The sequence below is a fragment of the Heterocephalus glaber genome, unplaced genomic scaffold (genome assembly GCF_053883595.1).
Source record: "Heterocephalus glaber isolate CG9 unplaced genomic scaffold, H.glaber_assembly_v1.0 deba00000937, whole genome shotgun sequence".
NCBI classification, from domain to species: Eukaryota; Metazoa; Chordata; class Mammalia; order Rodentia; family Bathyergidae; genus Heterocephalus; species Heterocephalus glaber.
Window position 1 is genome coordinate 4966654 of NW_028258173.1, and position 17520 is coordinate 4984173.

Consider the following 17520-nt stretch of genomic DNA (forward strand, 5'->3'; position numbering starts at 1 on the left):
CTGAGAGTGGAGTGGCCCCGGTTAAGTGGTGCTTAAGTGGAAGCTATTTTCTGCGTGTAGCTTTGTTCTCTCCCCTGTGGGTCTGCAGTGACTTGCTGAATAAATAAGATTCTTCATCCTACCCCAGAATCTGAAGTCATTAAAACTCTTCATTGATCAGCTGTTTGCTCCAGCACATAAGCGCTTCCTGGGTGGTAAATTACACACCTTGGGGGATAAGTGAACTCTTCCAGGTGACACATACATCACTGCTCCGGTCATAGGCAAGGACTCACCGGAGCAGGGACAGAGGAGACAGAGGGGACAGAGCGGGCAGAGGTAAGGGCACAGCAGGGTGGAGACTCCAGGACTGGAGGCCCGAGCCTGCTACTCTCCTAACCCAGAAGAGGATTCAGGAACTTTCAACTTCCCCTTACTTGGAGGAAGGGAAGTAGAGGGTGATTTCCTTGATTCATAGCAAAATTAGATTCTTTTTTTTTTAAAGGCCAAGGGTGTAGCTCAGTGGTAGAGCATGCACAAGGCCCTGGGTTCCAATTCCAGCACCAAAAAACTTTTAAAAAGGATAAAGTAGGGGAAGGAATATCCAGAATAAAGAATAAGAAGTCTTTTTCCCCCTTTCTTTTTCTCTCCCAAATTCCCCTTATCTGCCTAAAAGCAGATAAGGGTGCAAGAGTCCCAAGGGTCATAAATCCCTCCTTGGAGTGTTTTAGGAGTTTTACAACTAGGAAGACTGACTTCTACGACCTAACCTGGACTCCCCAGGATAAGATATCACTGAAACAGACATTGTTATGAACTCAGCTCCCACATTAAAAGTCCTCTCCCCTGCTAAGGTGGAATATAAGAGCCCAAATTCTAAACCGTCCTTGAATCACATTTTTTGATGAACTCCTGTGTAATTCAATAATAAACTCAGTCTTTTCTCTTTCTAATCTGGCTTTTGTCAGTTTAATGTCCAGGCCCCCCATGAATGAACAGAATGACAGAGAAGATAATATCTTTTTACTGTAGCCACACCTTCATTTAATCCTTGGAAGTTAATTTGAATGTTCTGTAAAATATGGGGGAATGGGAAATATATGATGGAAAGGGGATGGTCGGCATAATTTATTCATTTATGGTGCTGAGGATTTCACCAGGGCTTCACATGTGCTTAGCAAACACTGTACCCCTGAGCCCTCCCCCAGCCCATCAGTATAATTTATTACAAGCCTACTAGGTCCTGAACAGTTTTCAAGCATGACCTCCCAGAACCCTTTGTTTTACCGGGAAATGGGTCAGCCAGGGGCAGGGACGCCCAATATCGCAGGCCACTGTTTGCTTTCTCTTTCACAAACACTGTGTGCACACTTGGGTGCTGTGCGGTGCACCAGGCACACAGGGGTGAGTGAGTGGTCAACACATCCTGGAGTCTCCTTTCTAGGCAAGAGGAGACTGAAAAAAACAAAGCATACAGGGGCAGGGATTTAGCTCAGTGGCACTGTGCCTGCCTTGCAAGTGTGAGGTTCTGAGTTCGATCCTCCGTACCAAAAAAAAACAACAACAAAGCATACAAAAAAGGATGCCCCTGATGGTCATGGGAGGCTAGGTTTCCTGCTGCTGTTAAATAAAAATCACAAGAGGCCACTGATGTGTTGGAGCTTGTGTATTAGGCCCCAAAGGACCAGACCAACTGGAGTCACCATGCTAAAACTTCAGGTCACCACACCAAAACTGACCTTATCTGACCTCCAGAGAAATCAGAGAGGGAGAAAGGGAGGGAGGAAGGGGTGGGGGAGGGAGAGAGGAGGGGAAGGGGAGGGGAAAGGGGGGAGGGGAGAGGAAGGGAGAGGAACAAAGAGGGGCCTGGGATGAGCCTCCATCTGATTCTTACGAGGGAGGTACGGGGCCAGGATTGTCACAGAAACAACGGTTCAAACTTGAAATTGAGTCCTGGAAGCGCCTCTAGTTGAAAGCAAACTTTCCTGGAGGAGTGAGAAGCCCAGGAAGAATAGAGTGGCATGCGGAAATAGATGAAGGGGAGCTGGTGGAGAGCAGATCTGCGGGCCTTGGCTGGGCAGCCCCATTCCCCGGAGGGCCCCTGGGAGGGACTGTGTGCTGCCTGCACTGAGGCTGGGCCAGGAGCACTGGGACAGCGGCTCCTCGGGTCACTTTGGAGCCTGGGAACCGGAATCTGGAGGGTGATAGCACGCCAGGAGCCGGGCATCTGTGGGGCTCTGTGGGGCTCCTCCTAAGTCACTGAATTGTTTTCTGAAGCCCAGGAGGAGCAGAGGGCTGTTTCTCCACCATCACCCCTTTCCAGGAGCTGGGTGCACAGATGAACTGCAATAGGGGGTCACCTCCTGTTCAAGAGGAGCAGCACTGAGAGCTGTTTCAGCTTGGCAGGGTGCCAAAGGCAGTGCTGTCCAGGGAAACCTTGAAAATCACCTAGGCTTCACTGAATTAGAGTTGGGAGTGACACTCAAAGCCAACTAGTTGGACATTTTGAATTTCAGATATGTACTTTTTTAGTGCAGACATGCTGCATGCAATATTTAAGACTTACTTGTACTATAAGAATCCTTGGCTGCTCATCCGAAATTCAAATTTAATTGCATGCCCTACACTTTTATTTGCTAAATCTGACAACCCTGTGCTGATTAGATGTCTCAAAATTATCTTAAAAACCACTTTTTAGCTTTCTCTTTCCTGACAGCTCTCTGTGGACAGGAGCTGCTCCCACCCCACCTCTCCAAACCCCATGCTCCAGCTCCTTCCCTAGCCTCTGAATTCCTGGACTCTCCTTCCTATATAAACCAGGCAGACAAAAGTGTCCTTTTTAAACCAGGTGTGGTGGTGCACACCTGTTATCCCAGCATTCAGGAAGCTGAGGCGGGAGGATTGCTATGAGTCTGAGGCCAGCCTGGGCTACACAGGGAGATTCTGTCTCAAAAAGGGGTGGTGGTGGTGGGGCTTTTTTTATTGGAAATGTTTCTTGTTTTGGTGCTGGGCATAGAACCCAGGGTCTCACACACGCTAGACACACACTCTTCCACTAAGCCTTGTCACCCCAACCCCTTATTTCTAGCATTTGTGGAGGCTCCGCCCCATGCCCTTCAGTGAGCATTACACATTTCATCCTTCACAGTCCCTGTGACCTCTGTAGAAGGTGGGTGTGCAGCCTGTGTCACAAGTGAGGAAAGGGGCCCTCAGATTTGGTAACTTAGGCTTTCCCACCCCGGCCTGGAGCAAAATTAAATTTAAACTTTAAATAGAACATTGCAGTCTGTCACAGTTCGGTAAAAATACAACACATAGGTTGGTGCTACCTAGGAAATAATGCCTAGGGTGGAGACGCAGTGACCCAGGCCCTTGCAGTCCTTGAACTCCCTCCTTTCCTGGTAAAGCAGCTACTGCAAAGGCTCCATGACAACCGCCCTCCTCCCTCCTAGGATAAAATTAGACACATCTAATCTGTCATCTTGTTTGTACCAGGAATGTCACACCGGGAAGGACTGTACTTCCCACGAGAAACCACCGGGTAGCAACCGTACAGTGACTTCACTTCCGGTAGCCGGCCACAGCGGTGGCTTAGCGCCGTGTAGGTGGTTCGTGGTCTCAGGGCACACGGTGTTGAAAGGCAGTGAGTGAAGAAAGTCTAGGACAGTCCTGTTTTTCTCAGGTCCAGACGAAAGTGAACGCCGGCATTAGAAATCATACCACGTAAAGGCAAGCAGAGAAACTGCAGCACAATTCTCCCTGTTGAGCATAAGGGATAAGACCCTCCTCCCTTTTCTTTCAGAATTTCTGAGTCCTTTTCAAATGTGTATAAATCTTTTTATTTACTTATTTATTTTGGGGGGCAATACCAGGGATTGAACCCAAAGCCTTCACACTGAGTTACATAGCCAGCCCTTTAAATTTTTTTTTATTTTTTAAATTTTTTCTTGCCAAGTCACTAAGTTGCCCAGGCTAGGTTCCAACTTGCAATCCTCCTGTCTCAGCCTCCCAGAGTGCTAGGATTACAGGTCTGCGCCATCCCATTCAGCTTTTTCATATGTGTGTAAATCTTTTTAGTGGCTAAGTCTCTCAGGCTCATCGCTCAGGGATGTTTCCTCCAATACTCCAGAGCCTACCCTCTGAACTGCTATCACTCAGAGATGAGCCCAACCTGAGCTGTCACCTGACTGCAAACAGCAGGGTATCCCATGCTCCTCCTCGCCGCTTCCTGCACTCCTGTGAACAAGGAGCCTCAGACCCCACCATGCAGAAGCCTAGGGGAACAGAGTGCCAAGAAATGTGGCTGCAAGGCGACCGCATGAATGCGCACCTCAACAAGCTCGTGGGGAGGACGGCACGTGTCCTGGGTCTGAGGGAGTCCTGCCACCTGTCCAGAATGACCAGGCTGCCATCGGGGAGCCTGGCCGGGGAGCTGGTGAGAAACGCATCCCCTCAGGCCCTGGCCCAAACCTGCTGACAAGAAGCTGCTTCCTAACAAGATGTCTGGCCTTTTTCTGCACGTTGTACCCAAAACACAAGATGGGCCTTCTAGACAGAGATTTAACTAAGACAGTGGTTACGCCTGGTCAAAATGAGGCACTGCAAAAGACTGGCCTAGCTAGGTGTGATGCTGCATGCCTGTAAACCCATAAATTGGGAGATTGAAGCAGGTAGATCTTGAGTTTGAGCCCAGCCTAGGCAACTTTAATGAAATCCTCCAAATTTAATAAAAAGGGCTGGAGATGTATGTAACCAAGCAAAGGTTCTGGGTTCAATCCCTAGAGCCACAAAAGTCAATAAATAAGTAAATAAGTAAATGAAAACAAAAATTAAAAATAAAAGATTGGCCTAAAACAGGCTTGTGACAGAGCCCTTCCTACCCGGTCTAATTTATAACTTCCTTCTGGGAAGAAACTGGCATAACCTGTAAGTTTTCAGGAAACCAGTTATCTAATTATTTATCCTTTCATTCTCTTGGCTGATTGGCCAGCAATTCTTCATTTTCTTTGGTGGTGTTCAGGATTGAACGCAGGGCCTCACGCATACTAGGCACACGTTTTACCACTGAATTGCGTCCCCAGGCCTAGTGATTCCATCTGTATTTAGCCTGACAACGATAATGCACGATAATGCCTTTATATTTTCTTTCTTTCTTTTTTTTTTTTTTTAGTACCAGGATCAAACTCAAGACCTTGTGCACAGTGCCACTAAGCTACAACCCCAGCCCGCCTTTATATTTTCTTTTCTTTTTTTTTTCTTTTTTTCTTTTTCCAGTACCGGGGATCGAACTCGGGACCTTGCGCTTGCAAGGCAGGTGGCAGCACCACTGAGCTAAATCCCCAGCCCCTATATTCTCTTATAAAATACTCCTACCTTAAAATGAACCTCGGACTTGGTCTACTAAGGCAGTGTCCCTTACACACAAGGCTGTAATAAAACTTTAACTCATAATTAAATTGTTGGAGAAGTCTTTCACGCATTGAAGAAAACACTGGGATGGACAGATTACTTCATGTGACTGATCTTGTCTAAAGTAATGCTGTGAGGTCCCTGGGAAATGTGGGAAGGAATAAGCAGGAGGCTCAAAGCCCAAAGAAAAAGCAAAATGACACAGGGGAAAATGAGGAGGGAGCACATGGGGGGAGCACTGCTGTGAGGATGGTGGGTGATCTTTGGGCCTGCATCACAAGGGAACCCCGAAAGCCAGTTTCAACCGAAGCACAAAGCAGAAGGATGGGTGCACTGGAAGTGTGGGGAAGGGGAGTTGGGGTGGCCAGGGAGACACCCTCTGAAGCCACCAGAAAGGAAGTCAGCAGGCAAGGACCAAGAAGAGTCAAAAGGAGGCCTAGCTGCCCTTTACTCAGAAACAGAAAGATCTGCGGGTGGTGGTGCTGAGAATTAAAAACCAAACAAATGCCAAGTCACCGGAAGTAAAACCTCTGTCTCACCTTGATCTCTTAATATCTCCTTTTTGTCTTTCCCATTAACTTTCAGAAGGGTGAAGACGGGACATCAGTGAAGGCGCCTGATGTGTGCCTTTGCCATTGCTCATCTCAATATAAGATGACAACCGCCAGGCACGGCGGTACACTTCTGTCACCACGGCACTCTGGGAGGCTGAAGCAGGAGAACTGCAAGTTCAAGCCCAGCCTAGACTTTGTCTCAGGCTGGGGCTGTAGCTCAGCGTGAAGGCCCTCGATTCAATCCCCAGAACCACAGAAAACAAAAAACAACAAAACTCCAAGTTGTCCAGTAGACTCATGTCACAAATCTGACTTAGGAAAACCAAGACACGGGGACAGCCCTGCACAGAAGGGAGAATATGGCTAACCGGGCCTCTAGTGGAAGCTGGCACTGAAAATCCAAGTCTTCGTTTGTTTAAGAAGGGTGTGCTGTTGAAAGAAAGTAGGAGTCTTATGTCGACCCAATACAATAACCTAAATGTTTGCCAGTGGCTGTGGTCTGCTGGCATTGCATAACCATTACATAACTGTCCAGAGCTGACAGTCTGGAGTCAAGTGACCTTCCAACGACTTACTCGGATTTGCTTTAATGACATTTGCAGTAACAGAACTAGTTTCCTGCTGTAGCTGCATAACTGCTCTAGCAAGAAACACAGAACAAATAACTGTTTTACGTGAACCATGTAAAGCCCAAACAGGCTTCCACTTGTAAAGATTATAGGAGAACTCGCTGTTTATAATCTTCCTGTTGGCAATTTAAATGACTTAAATGAAACAAATCTATCCTTTGTGGAAAAATGAAGTATGTACAGGGTTCCTGTCCTCGGGGCTGCTGTAGAGGTGGAAATGGGCAAAACGATGACAAGACCCGGGCTGAGCTCTGCAGTGGAGATGGGGTCTCTGGCTTTGTGGACACAGTGAAGGCAGAGGCCGTAAGGTGGCCCCAGCTGTCCCCAGAGCTTTCCCTGTCACATGCACAAGACATTTCCCGTGTCCCACATCTCATGGGTCAGGGTGAGCTCCTACAGCCGCGAAGAGAAAAGCGGTGCTCCCAACGCGTGGAGCCTGGCCGGCTCAGTGAGCTCAGGCCCCCACTTTCCTTAACTGTAAGGCCCTACAACTGCGCCGACACCTTCTAAAACCCCTCGTGTCCATGCCCCAGCGTGCACGCTGCCCCCTCAGCATGCAGGGCTCTTCCTGTCCAGCTCCTGCCTTTAAGATTCTCCTAAAGGTCACCTCCCTGGGTGTTTGCTAGCCACACTATCTAAAACTGCAAACACCATTCCCCACTCTTCCTAGTCTACTTCCTTTCTCTTCCTCTGTATTCTGACTTATTTCCTGTCTTCCCTGTACTGGAATGGTAGCTCCTTGAGGGCAGCCGGTTTGTCTATTTTGTTCAGGCCTTCATCTAAAGCAGCCAGCAGTAAGTGCTCAATTAAACATTTGTTTAATCCATCAGAAAGCTGTTAATCTGGCTTAGATGACACATAGTACTCTTACTTTTTCACCCATTCAGCAGCACTTTCCTAATGGAAAACAATCAGCAATCTAAATCATGGTGTCTCTGTACTAACTTTGCTCCACCTTGATTTTTTTTTTTTGGTACTGGGGATGCAACTCGGGTCCTTGTGCTTGCACAGCACAGCGCAGCAGGCGGCGAAACCACTGAGCTAAATCCCCAGCCCTGTACCTTTTTTTTTTGATACAGGGGATCCAACTCAGGACCTTGAGCTTGCCAGGCAGGCACTGTGCCACTGAGCTAAATCCCTGGTGGTATGTACCTTTTAATTTCAAGCAAGAGCAATGTTCTTTGCCAGAGATACTTCTAAAACCTTAACCCACTGGCTGGGACTTCACAGACTGCTCTGTATGGCCCTAGACTCCTCAGCAGGAAAACCCTCCTGGTGACTGACCCGAAAGCAGGCCCCGGGAGTGGCTCTGCAGGGAGATGAGAACATGCTCGTTTCCAGATGCACGTGCCCAGGCTGGCTTCAGCTGCTTCATGACCTGATAAGCACTTCCTGGGAGCCCAGCACAACTGGAACCTGCTGACAATTCCTCAACAAGAGCCCCACCCCAAAGATGAATCTTCTGCATAGCTTTCTGGTGAAAAAAGGTCTTGGTTGAATTTTTTTTTTTAGAGCAAAAAAACCCAAACCCACACTGTGTAGCAAGTCACCGGAGAGCAGTCTGGTGTAGGAGTACATCCTCTAGTGGACGAAGAGAGAAGTTCAAACTCCTAACTTGGAAGCATTCTGCAGTTCCACTTTTATACTTTCTCTGATACATGCCTTGTGTGTCCCTCGGTGATCTTTCACAGTTAAAAACACCCCCAGATTTCAGGATCCATTCTTACCATGGAAGGCACTCTCCCTTTTAAAGATGGCACTCCCGCCCATGGCAACCCCCTTATATAATCCAGAGGAACAAAAAGTCACCACCTAGGCCTGTCCAGGACATGCTGTGGCCAACTTGAAACACACACATGGTCACTGGAGTAGACAAGTCCCTGTCACCACGTCCAGGCCTGCAGGAAGGGAACTGAGCAGGAGACGCTGGAGCGCACTCCTGAGCCTCCTAGGCAGTGTGGGTGTCCTTGTCACCATGAGGGCGCCCAGCGTGCTAGTCAGCAGAGCCCATTACTGTGTGGGAGAATCAATGGAGCTGCTGTCACGGTGTCACTTGGAAAGGCAGAGGAGATGAACGGTACAAAGCCACCTCGGGGCAGAATTTCAGCAGAGCTGAACCGGCAGGAACTCAGAGACAGGCAGGCAGTGATCTTCCCTTTTCCTGGCACTCTTTCTCCCCAGAATGTCCCTGCCTACTGCAGACTCATGGGAGCCTCGGTGGATAGCAAGGAAAGCCCTTCAGGCTCTGAACCCTCCACCCGAAGGGCCTGCAGGGCCTGCATCACTAGCATTCTCCAGGCCCGAATCAGTCACTGCTCCAGAAGCCTAGGACTGCAGGGGCAGCCTCCAGTGGCCCAGAGGCTGCTTGCCCTTTTAAAACATGCAATAAAAAATATTTTTTAGAAAGGCAGTCTTATTGTTTATATATATTAACTACACGTTTTATACGCAGCCCAAGACAATTCCTCATCACTCCTTGCAGCCCAGGTGAGCCAAAAGGTCGGACACCCATTGTAGAGGCTCCAGCTGAACCCTCCAGCAAAGACTAAGCAGCTGGTGGATGACCTTGGCGCAGGGACGCACAGCTGTGTGAAGACTCAGTGCCACAGCTGTGTGAAGACTCAGTGCCGAGGACAGACATGGCAGTGCCTGGGGCCGCTGTCGGGAGCCAAGGTTCTGCATATAGGACAAACACTCGCAACCAGGATGTGTCCCGAACTGGCCCTCAGAGGTCTAGTCCAGAAATATGGGCCCATACTGTCGTCCCAGTATCACAGGTGTGCATTTAGGCCATTTAGGCAGTCAGCCTGTGCCCCCGCCGGTAAGCAGGTAGAGACCACAGTAACTGCTCGCCATGCCTGGGTGTCGCTGCTGAAGGTAAAACCCAGAAGCCTGAAGCAGCTCCAGCACAGCGACCGACCTGGAGGGGCGCACCATGGACCTGCTCACCATGCCTTCAGGGGCCATCTGCCTGTCCTTGTCCCCACTTTACTGAATCGAGGCCCAAACAGCAAAGTGACTGACGGACAGCAGACAGCTCCTGGGGTGTGGATTTGAAACCCACGTGGAGGGGCTGGGGAAGTAGCTCAGTGGTTCTGCCGCCTGCTTCAGAAGCGCAAGGACACAAGTTCAATGCCCAGTACCCCCCAAAAAACCAAAACAGAAACCCATGTGTGAAATGGGTGCTGGTAGTGGTTCTGCTGTTGCTGAGGACCCTGGGCCAGGGGTGGAGAGGGCCTAGGGAGGGAGTAGCTTACCCCTGCAGCAGGCTGGCAGTGCCCCTGCTGACACTGGGACCCTGGCCAGCGAGCTGAAGCAGGGCCTGTGTGGGGTTAGAAATGCATCTGAGGAAGCTGGGGCAGCTACCAGTAACCGTGATGTAGCACGGTGGGACCAGGTCCAAGAAGTCATTTCCTGGCAGCTCCCACCCAAAGGGAAGCATTAATACCACCCAGAGGCATGGGGGCCACTCCCTTCCCAGTGGTCTGAGACCTTGGCCATCTGCCCACATGCATTGTCTCTCCCAACAGCTCACGGTCCTTGAGGTCAAAGAGCACCTCCAGTGCCCACACTTCCAGGTGTGAAGGTGGCAAAGTCCCTCTCCACAACAGCTGGAGGGCCGCCTGCCTCACAAGCGCAAGGACCGGAGTTCGATCCCCAGTACCAAAAAAAAAAAAGGGCAGGGGGATTTAGCTCAGTGGTTTCCCAGACTGCTGCGCAAGTGCAAGGACCAGAGTTCAATCCCTTGTACCAAAGCAAACAAACAAACACAAAAAAATAGTGCTCTCCCAGGAGAACCCAGCTCCCACCATCTGGTCCTGCAGTGCTGGGCTCCCGGCCCCCAGGCTGCATGAATTCCGCACCTGACAGTCATTTATTGGGGGGGAGGATTTAGCTCAGTGGTTTCACCGCCTGCTGCGCCTGCTGCACAAGCGCAAGGACCCAAGTTCAACCCCCGGTACCAAAAGAAAAAAAAAAAAAAAAAAAGCTGGAGACAGTGCTACTGAGTGTGTATCTCAGCAGTGGAGGCCACACACACACAGAACCACTGGGCTTAGAAATCACAGAGTGCACAACGACTCTTTGGGTTTGGACTCCATTTATTTATATCCGTCTCACAGAGCACATGGTGAAGAATGAAACCAAGCCAGGCATGGTGGTGCACACTGTCATCTCAGCACTTGGGAGGCTGACACGAGAGGATCACTGTGGGTCTGAGGCCAGCCTGGGCCACATGATGAGTTTGACGTGAGCCTGGACTACACAGAGAGACCCCGTCTCAAGGAAAGAAACCAACCTGGAAGGCCCTAAATCAAAACAATGACACAGAACCAGCAGAACCGAAACCATATTTTCACGCAGCATATGCACCCATCTCCCAGGAAACTGACCTGCAAAGAAAGTACACTTTGTCAGTTTATCCTCCTTTACTGAGTCTGAACATTTAAAACTGTTGGTGCCATGGAACACTCTCCCAAGCTGGAAATCCACTTTCCACCCAGACTGTGATGTCTGGGATGGGCCCCACTGAAAATGCTCCTTGTCCCACAGCATTTACTGATATCTCCCTCAATGGATTCTAGTTTCCAACATCAGGCACCCGCCCACCTTTGTGATACTGGGGATTGAACCCAGGTCTCCATACTTGCTCTTCCATTAAGCAACATCCCTAGTATTTTTTAAAATTTAATTTGAGACAGAGTATCACTAAGTTGCCTAGACTGGCCTCAAGCTTGTGATCCTCCTGCATCAGCCTCCTGAGTAGTAGAATTAGAGACCAGTATCACTGTACCTGGACATACTTTTCTTTTTTGGTGCCGGAGATTGAACCCAGGGCTTTGCCTATGCTGACCACAGGTTGTACCACTGAGATACATCCCCAGGGAGGACTGTACTTTTCTTTACATTCCTCCCAAGGTGTCTGACAGAGAATGTGGCCACTTTAAGTACTTAAATTTGCTGTGGATAGGGACATCTCGATCTGGGTGCTGACAACCAAATGAACAGCCAGGAGAAGGAAGGATGCTGCTTCATGGAGAAGCAGGTTGTACTACAGCCAAGAAAATAAACGTTAAAAATTCCACTGTTTCCAAGGAGAAATTGTTATGAGGTTCTCTGGGAACTGGACGCTGTCTCTGTCACTACCAAAGGTCACCACTCCTTCCAACACGTGCAGACCTGTACTGTCCCACCCAGAGGCCACCAGTCATGTTTGGGTATTAACATTTGAGTTAAAATTTAAAAACTCGGCACATCAGCCACACCAGCTACACTTCAAATGCTCAGTCACTGTGGCTGCTCTAAACAGCCCAGACAGCCCATTTCCACCAGTACTGGGAGTTCTGTTGGACAGCACTTTTGTTCTTACACAGCAGTCTTTTGAAATCAGAGTTACACATATCTTCTTTTTACTTAAAACCTGCAGTGGTATCTCACAGTTTTTAGGACAAAAACCCAAAATCCTCACATGAGCCACAGGCCCTGTGCAGTCTGGCCCTTCCCCATCTTTTGGGCTTTGTTCTACACTGTTCTCCAGCTTGCCTTCTGAGCTAGTGGTTTCCTTCAGTTCCTCCACCAGCCACACTTGCAAGGCCACAGGGCCCTCGCACACACTGTCCCGTTTTGCCAGCCAACTCCTACTCATCCAACAGAGTCCAGCTCAAGTCTCCTCCTAAGGAAAGCTTTCCAGTTTCCACCAGGCTCTTTGCAACATAGATCCCTAGAGGGCAGTGCTTTCCTTCAGAGCATTCAGCTTGGCTTGAATTACACCCTCTTACGTGTGATCATTTAACCCTGTTTCCCCAGCTGGGCTATTGCTACCTGAGAACAAGAGCTGTGACTGTTTTACTCGTCCCTATATTCCTCATACTTGGTATGGTGCCTGACCAAAAATATCAATAAACGTTTAAAGGAAACAAATGACATCAATACGGTTTACAGGATTTTGAAAACTACTTGGTCTCCGGTTCAAAATGTTTTTCTCGGGCTGGGGATGTAGCTCAGTGGCGCAGTGCCTGCTTAGTAAGTAAGGTTCTGAGTTCGGTCGCCAGTACCACAAAAACAAACCAACAAACAAAATGTTTTTCTCCTCGCTGGGTAGGTCCTGTTTGCAGTATCATACATGATCATCAAACTGCTGCTAGAATGTTCACACCTGTTACTGCAAATTCAAAACCCAGGGAAGGCTTCCCTTGGGAATTTACTCTAGGTCAAGGTGGGGCTGCCTGGTACGAGGTTGCACCCACCCCGGGGCGGGTTCGACCACACAGGAGCCTTTCCCCAGACCGTCCCTCCACCCTGGGGCACTGACTCCGTGCCGGACATACCTGGGTCACTCAAACTGGGGTCACCTGGAAAACTCATCAGGAGGAATCAATCATCCAATTGCCGTGGAATGGATAGTTCTCATTTTCTGGAGGAACCCTGGGGAAAAGAGTGAAAAAACGTGCTTTACGAAGACAGTTTCATTCATTGCTTACACAATCCAGAAAACCCGCGCAAAGCCGGGGGGCACTGCAGGCTTGTCCGCTGGCCCCGCGCCTCTTCACAATCCCTTAGGCCTATTTCGGTGGCTGCCAGCGGCCCGATGCCCTCTGTATCTCCCGCCCAACCCCAGACGCTAAGGGAGCAGCCCCGGAAGTTCCGGTCCCACCGAGGGGCCACCGGTCTCTGGCCAGAGCCCTGGGGTCTCAGTGTCCCAGGGCCGGGCCCGACGAGGGCCTCCGCCAGAGCCACCTCGGTCGCCCTGCGGGCCAGGGTCGGCGACCAGCAGGAGGCGAGAGAGGGCTGCCCCTCCTTCCGGATAAACCACGTGTCTGATTCACTAGCCACTACCGGCAGGAGTAGCTCTGAAATTGCACTTCCTACCGGAAGTGGTGACTAACCATCGAGACAGCAGCTAGAGGATGCCCTCTGTGAATCTGGGTCCTCCAAGGCGGCCTTAAAGGGGCCGCTGCTGGCGAGATAGGGTGATAGGGAGCGAAACTTGGCTAGAGGGGAAGGCCCTCTGGAGGAAGAAGGAACATCCTATTTCTTCCCTTCCTTCTTTTCTTCTTTCGTTCTTTCTTTTCTTCGGGGCAGGATTGAACCCAGGTCCTTCGCACTATGCTACATCCCAGCCTTTTTTCTTTTTCTCTTTTTCCCGAAACAGGGTCTCACCAAGTGGCTCACTTGCCCAGGCTGGGCTCGAACTTTAAGATCTTCCTGCCTCAGCCTCCCGTGTGCTGAGATTACAAGCGTGTGTCCCCATGCCTGGCTTTGCTGTACTACAGTTTGCCGCTTGGAGCAGAGGAGGAACAGTTCCCAAAGTCAGCAGGGGTGAAGCTACCTGAAGCCGGGAAGGTGTCCTGGGCAGCCGACAGTAAAGGCATCTACTCTGCGGTCCCGCGTGGCCCTGGTGGTGGCTCTGGGTGGTGCCACCGGTCACAGATCCGATCAGAAACGTCCAAACGCTCTTTTCTGTAGGGTCTTCCTGTCCTCTGTGTGACTTGCTGAACAGGCTCCAAACGATTGCTTTTCCTTCGTCTGCATTTCTACTTCATTAGGGAAAAAAGTCAGATTGCATGCCGACGAGTTCAGTACCTGTGGAGAGACGTGAGGGAGGAGCTCACCGCGGGCCCCCCCCCCCCGCGGCCTTCTCCAAGGCCAGGCAGAGCCCCCGACCTACCTGTGGCCCCGTGTATAGTTTCAGCATCGACTTGGCCCTCAAGCTCTCCAGAGCCGGGCCCCGTTTGCCTTGTTCTTCTGACGACCTGGATCATCACTGCTATCCCCACTCTCTGGTCACCATCTCAGATATTTCCCTTCAGTAGAGACCATGTCCTTCCAGGCCAGATTTGGTGATGGTTTCCTCTTTGGTGTCAAGTCTCTATCATTTTTTGTTTGTTTGTTTGCTTTGGCTTGAGACAGGGTCTTCCTATGTTGCTCAATCTGGCCTTGAACTCATGGCAACCCTCCTGCCTCAGCCTCTCGAGTGCTGGGATTATGCAGCCCCTCTGTTGTTCTTATCTGATGCGTCCTTTGCCACCTGGGGCAATTTATTACACATCATGTTTTTTTAATTTTAGTTTTTTGCAGTACTGAGGATGGAACCCAGAGTCTCCCACATGCTAGACCAGTGCTCTACCACTGAGGTACATCCTTAGCCCTTTTGAAACTTTACTTTGAGACAGTCTTGCTGAGTTGCCCAGACTGGGCTTGAACTTGTGATCCTCTTGCCTAAGCCTCCTGAATAGCTGGGATTACAGGTGTGCAGTGGTGCATGGCTCTGCTGTGCATCTTTCAGTGAGCATTTCTGGTCCCTTGTTGAGTGGGACTGTCTCTCTACACACAGGACACTGTGACCCCCCTTGGCCTCACGGGAAGAGGAGCTATGCCCCCAACCAAGGCAAGGGGGTGGAACTCCAGGAGAATTCCCAGAATTGGGGAGCCCCATGGCTTATCCTCGGCCAGATTCTTGCTAAGCCAAAGACCCTGCGAGCTTTTCCTGCAGTGTACAAGAGAGGGCCCTTGGGGGAGATCTGGTGTGTGTCCCCCGAGGCTGGGCTGTATCCAAGCAGAGCCCCACGGCCAGAGGTTTATTGTCTTTGCAAGGTCAGGAGGGACAGAGGTGCCAGTATTACGGATCTGGGAAGAGAAAAAAGCGGTTCCTGTACTGGCCGAATAACAGTCACCCAAAGATGCCCATTCCCTATCCTTGGAACCTGTGGGTCACCACTGGCGCGGGGAAAGGGGTGCGGCAGATGTGGTGCTGTCAGAAGCTTTGAGATGGGAGAGGATTCTAGATCATCCAGATGCACTCAGTGCCATCACAGGGTACTAGAAGAGAGTCAGGGACAGAGATGTGAGGAGGGAAGCAGAGAGAGGCAGGGCAGTTTGAAGACACTGTGCACTGCTTTGAAGGTAGAGGAGAGGCCACAAGCTGAGCAATGCAGCTGCTGCTAGATGTTAGAAAATAAGTAAAATCGATTTTTACCTGGAGCTTCCGGGAGGAACCAGCCCCGCCAACACCTTGGTTTGTCACACCCAGCTACAGGTGAGTTTGGCAAATGTAGCTTCTTAATTATGTATTTATTTATTGCAGTTCTGGGGATCAGACCCTGAGCCTCCTCATGCTAGGCCAGCGCTGTCCCACTGAGCTGCACCCCAGGACATGTGGCCTTTTAACTGTGGTATAGGATGAGCCAAGGATGAGCTGTGAGGCTGCCCAATTCTGGAACATGCATCTAGAGTCACCCCCAAGTGGCTGTAAGGGAATTTCAGCGGGAGAGTGTCCCAAACCATCCCAAGAAGGGACCATTGTGATTCCAAAGAAAGAAGCCCTAAATGCCAGTGTGGTGTGTCCTTGGAATTTCTTAGGGGACTGACATACAGATGAACATCACAGAAGCAGTGTCCCCCAGCTGTGCCCATGACGGAGGGCTGGGATAGGGGTTTATGAGGTTAAGGACTCCAGCTCAGGGCCAGGCCTGGTTCCCATGTGTTTAACAACCTGCATGATCCTTCAGTGTTTCCATCAACAACCTGCAGGCCCTAACTCAGGTTTAAGCCTTCAGGGACATGTGCAGCTGGTCAGTCAGAGTGGTCCAGGAACTTTGGGTTTCTGGGTCAGGACACAGCAACATAGCTGGGGGACTGGTTTTGTGGGTGTCCCTATTTCTGGGAAGGGGAATGGCTGTGGACACGACTGTGTCTCTGCTACAGATGCAAGCCCGGGAGTTTGGAGGCTGAAGGGCGGGGTCCAGGTCTCAGCAGGACCTTTGTGTGCCTTTCCTTTCCAAGCCTCTGACCTCAGCAGGCCGGGCATGGCCAGCTGAGTGACAGGACCCTACACCCACCAGGCAGGCAGGCATCTTGCACAAGTCCTGTGAGAGGAGTGGCCGTCCCCGGGTGGCCGGAGTGCTGCTTAGTAGCCAGCAGAGTGATTTCCGCTCATCTTAACAAGTCCTGAATTCTTCAGATATAAAGGGAAGGAAGTTGACATCATCGCCCACTGGCGAGGTGCCTGGCCTTGGGCTCCTTCCTTTCAACCTCTTGACCTTACTTTCCTTTTGAAGCAGCCCTAGGAACTAGGTATTTCTGTGCCTGGGTTTTAAAGGTTCAGAAAAACTCAAATGATTTCCTTGAGGTCACTGCAAACAAGAAACAGGGTAAGGATTTCAAGCTCCTGGCTCTCTGACTGCCGCCAGGGTCTGCTGGACCCAATGATGTCCTTAAGGTCACTGCAGAGGCCAAATCCCACTCAGCCATTGCTTCCTGTCACCTAACTCACATCTCTCCTACCACTTCCTCCCCACCTTCTGGTTCATCAGGTTCCTCAGGGTTGTGGCTACCAGGAAAATGGGCCAGTTGCAGTAATGGCTGAGTCCACTTCCTGTCTGCTAGACCACTTCCCTGGGGGTGATCTTCTGGGGGAGGCCTGCAGGGATGGCCCAGGCGGAGTCATATCTGTAGCTGAAAGCGGACATGGTCCATTACACTTCCTGTGGAAGTTATTGTAAGTTATTATAGACCACTAGTTAGGCAGGCAGAAAGGGCTGGGCCTTCGACAGAGTCAGTGCAGAAGATAAGAATATGACTGTGGCTCGGGACACATCTGTTGGAAGCCAGGCCTCGAGATAAAGATGCAGACCAGGCCTGCATACTTCCCCAAAGGACAAGATAACTGGTAACACCCGGTCTACTGAAGTCCAGATAGACATCAGTCACCCCGGTGGGTGAGCAAGACCTCCAGATCCATCTTTTTCTTAAAAAGTTCTTTGTTCTTGCCATGTACACTTGCTATGTGACTTGCTTCCCCAGTGGATCGATATTGCCCAAGTGACTATACTTATAATAATCTCGTTGGTTGATCATAATTTTGTCCCATGTTGTACCCACCTCATGATCCTATAAAACTTCCCCTGTGAAGTGGGGTCCCCTCCTGTCTCTCTCCGGAGCTAAAATATCTC

The 17520-nt window shown here is 50.3% G+C and overlaps 1 long non-coding RNA gene and 1 other non-coding gene across 3 annotated transcripts; both read right to left on the reverse strand.

The window, feature by feature from the left end:
* Positions 1 to 10653: 10653 nt before the first annotated feature.
* On the reverse strand, positions 10654 to 13399 carry LOC110345095 (uncharacterized). Of its 2 annotated transcripts, XR_002388165.2 has the most exons (3): positions 13224 to 13397; positions 12898 to 12994; positions 10654 to 10962 (listed from the first exon to the last, which is right to left on the reverse strand). It is a non-coding gene; the product is annotated as an uncharacterized LOC110345095 (long non-coding RNA). The 2 variants fall into 2 exon arrangements; XR_002388164.2 differs by having other exon boundaries at positions 12898 to 13399.
* LOC147828747 (small Cajal body-specific RNA 16) lies at positions 12673 to 12859 on the reverse strand. The gene has a single exon (XR_015450307.1).
* Positions 13400 to 17520: the final 4121 nt, after the last annotated feature.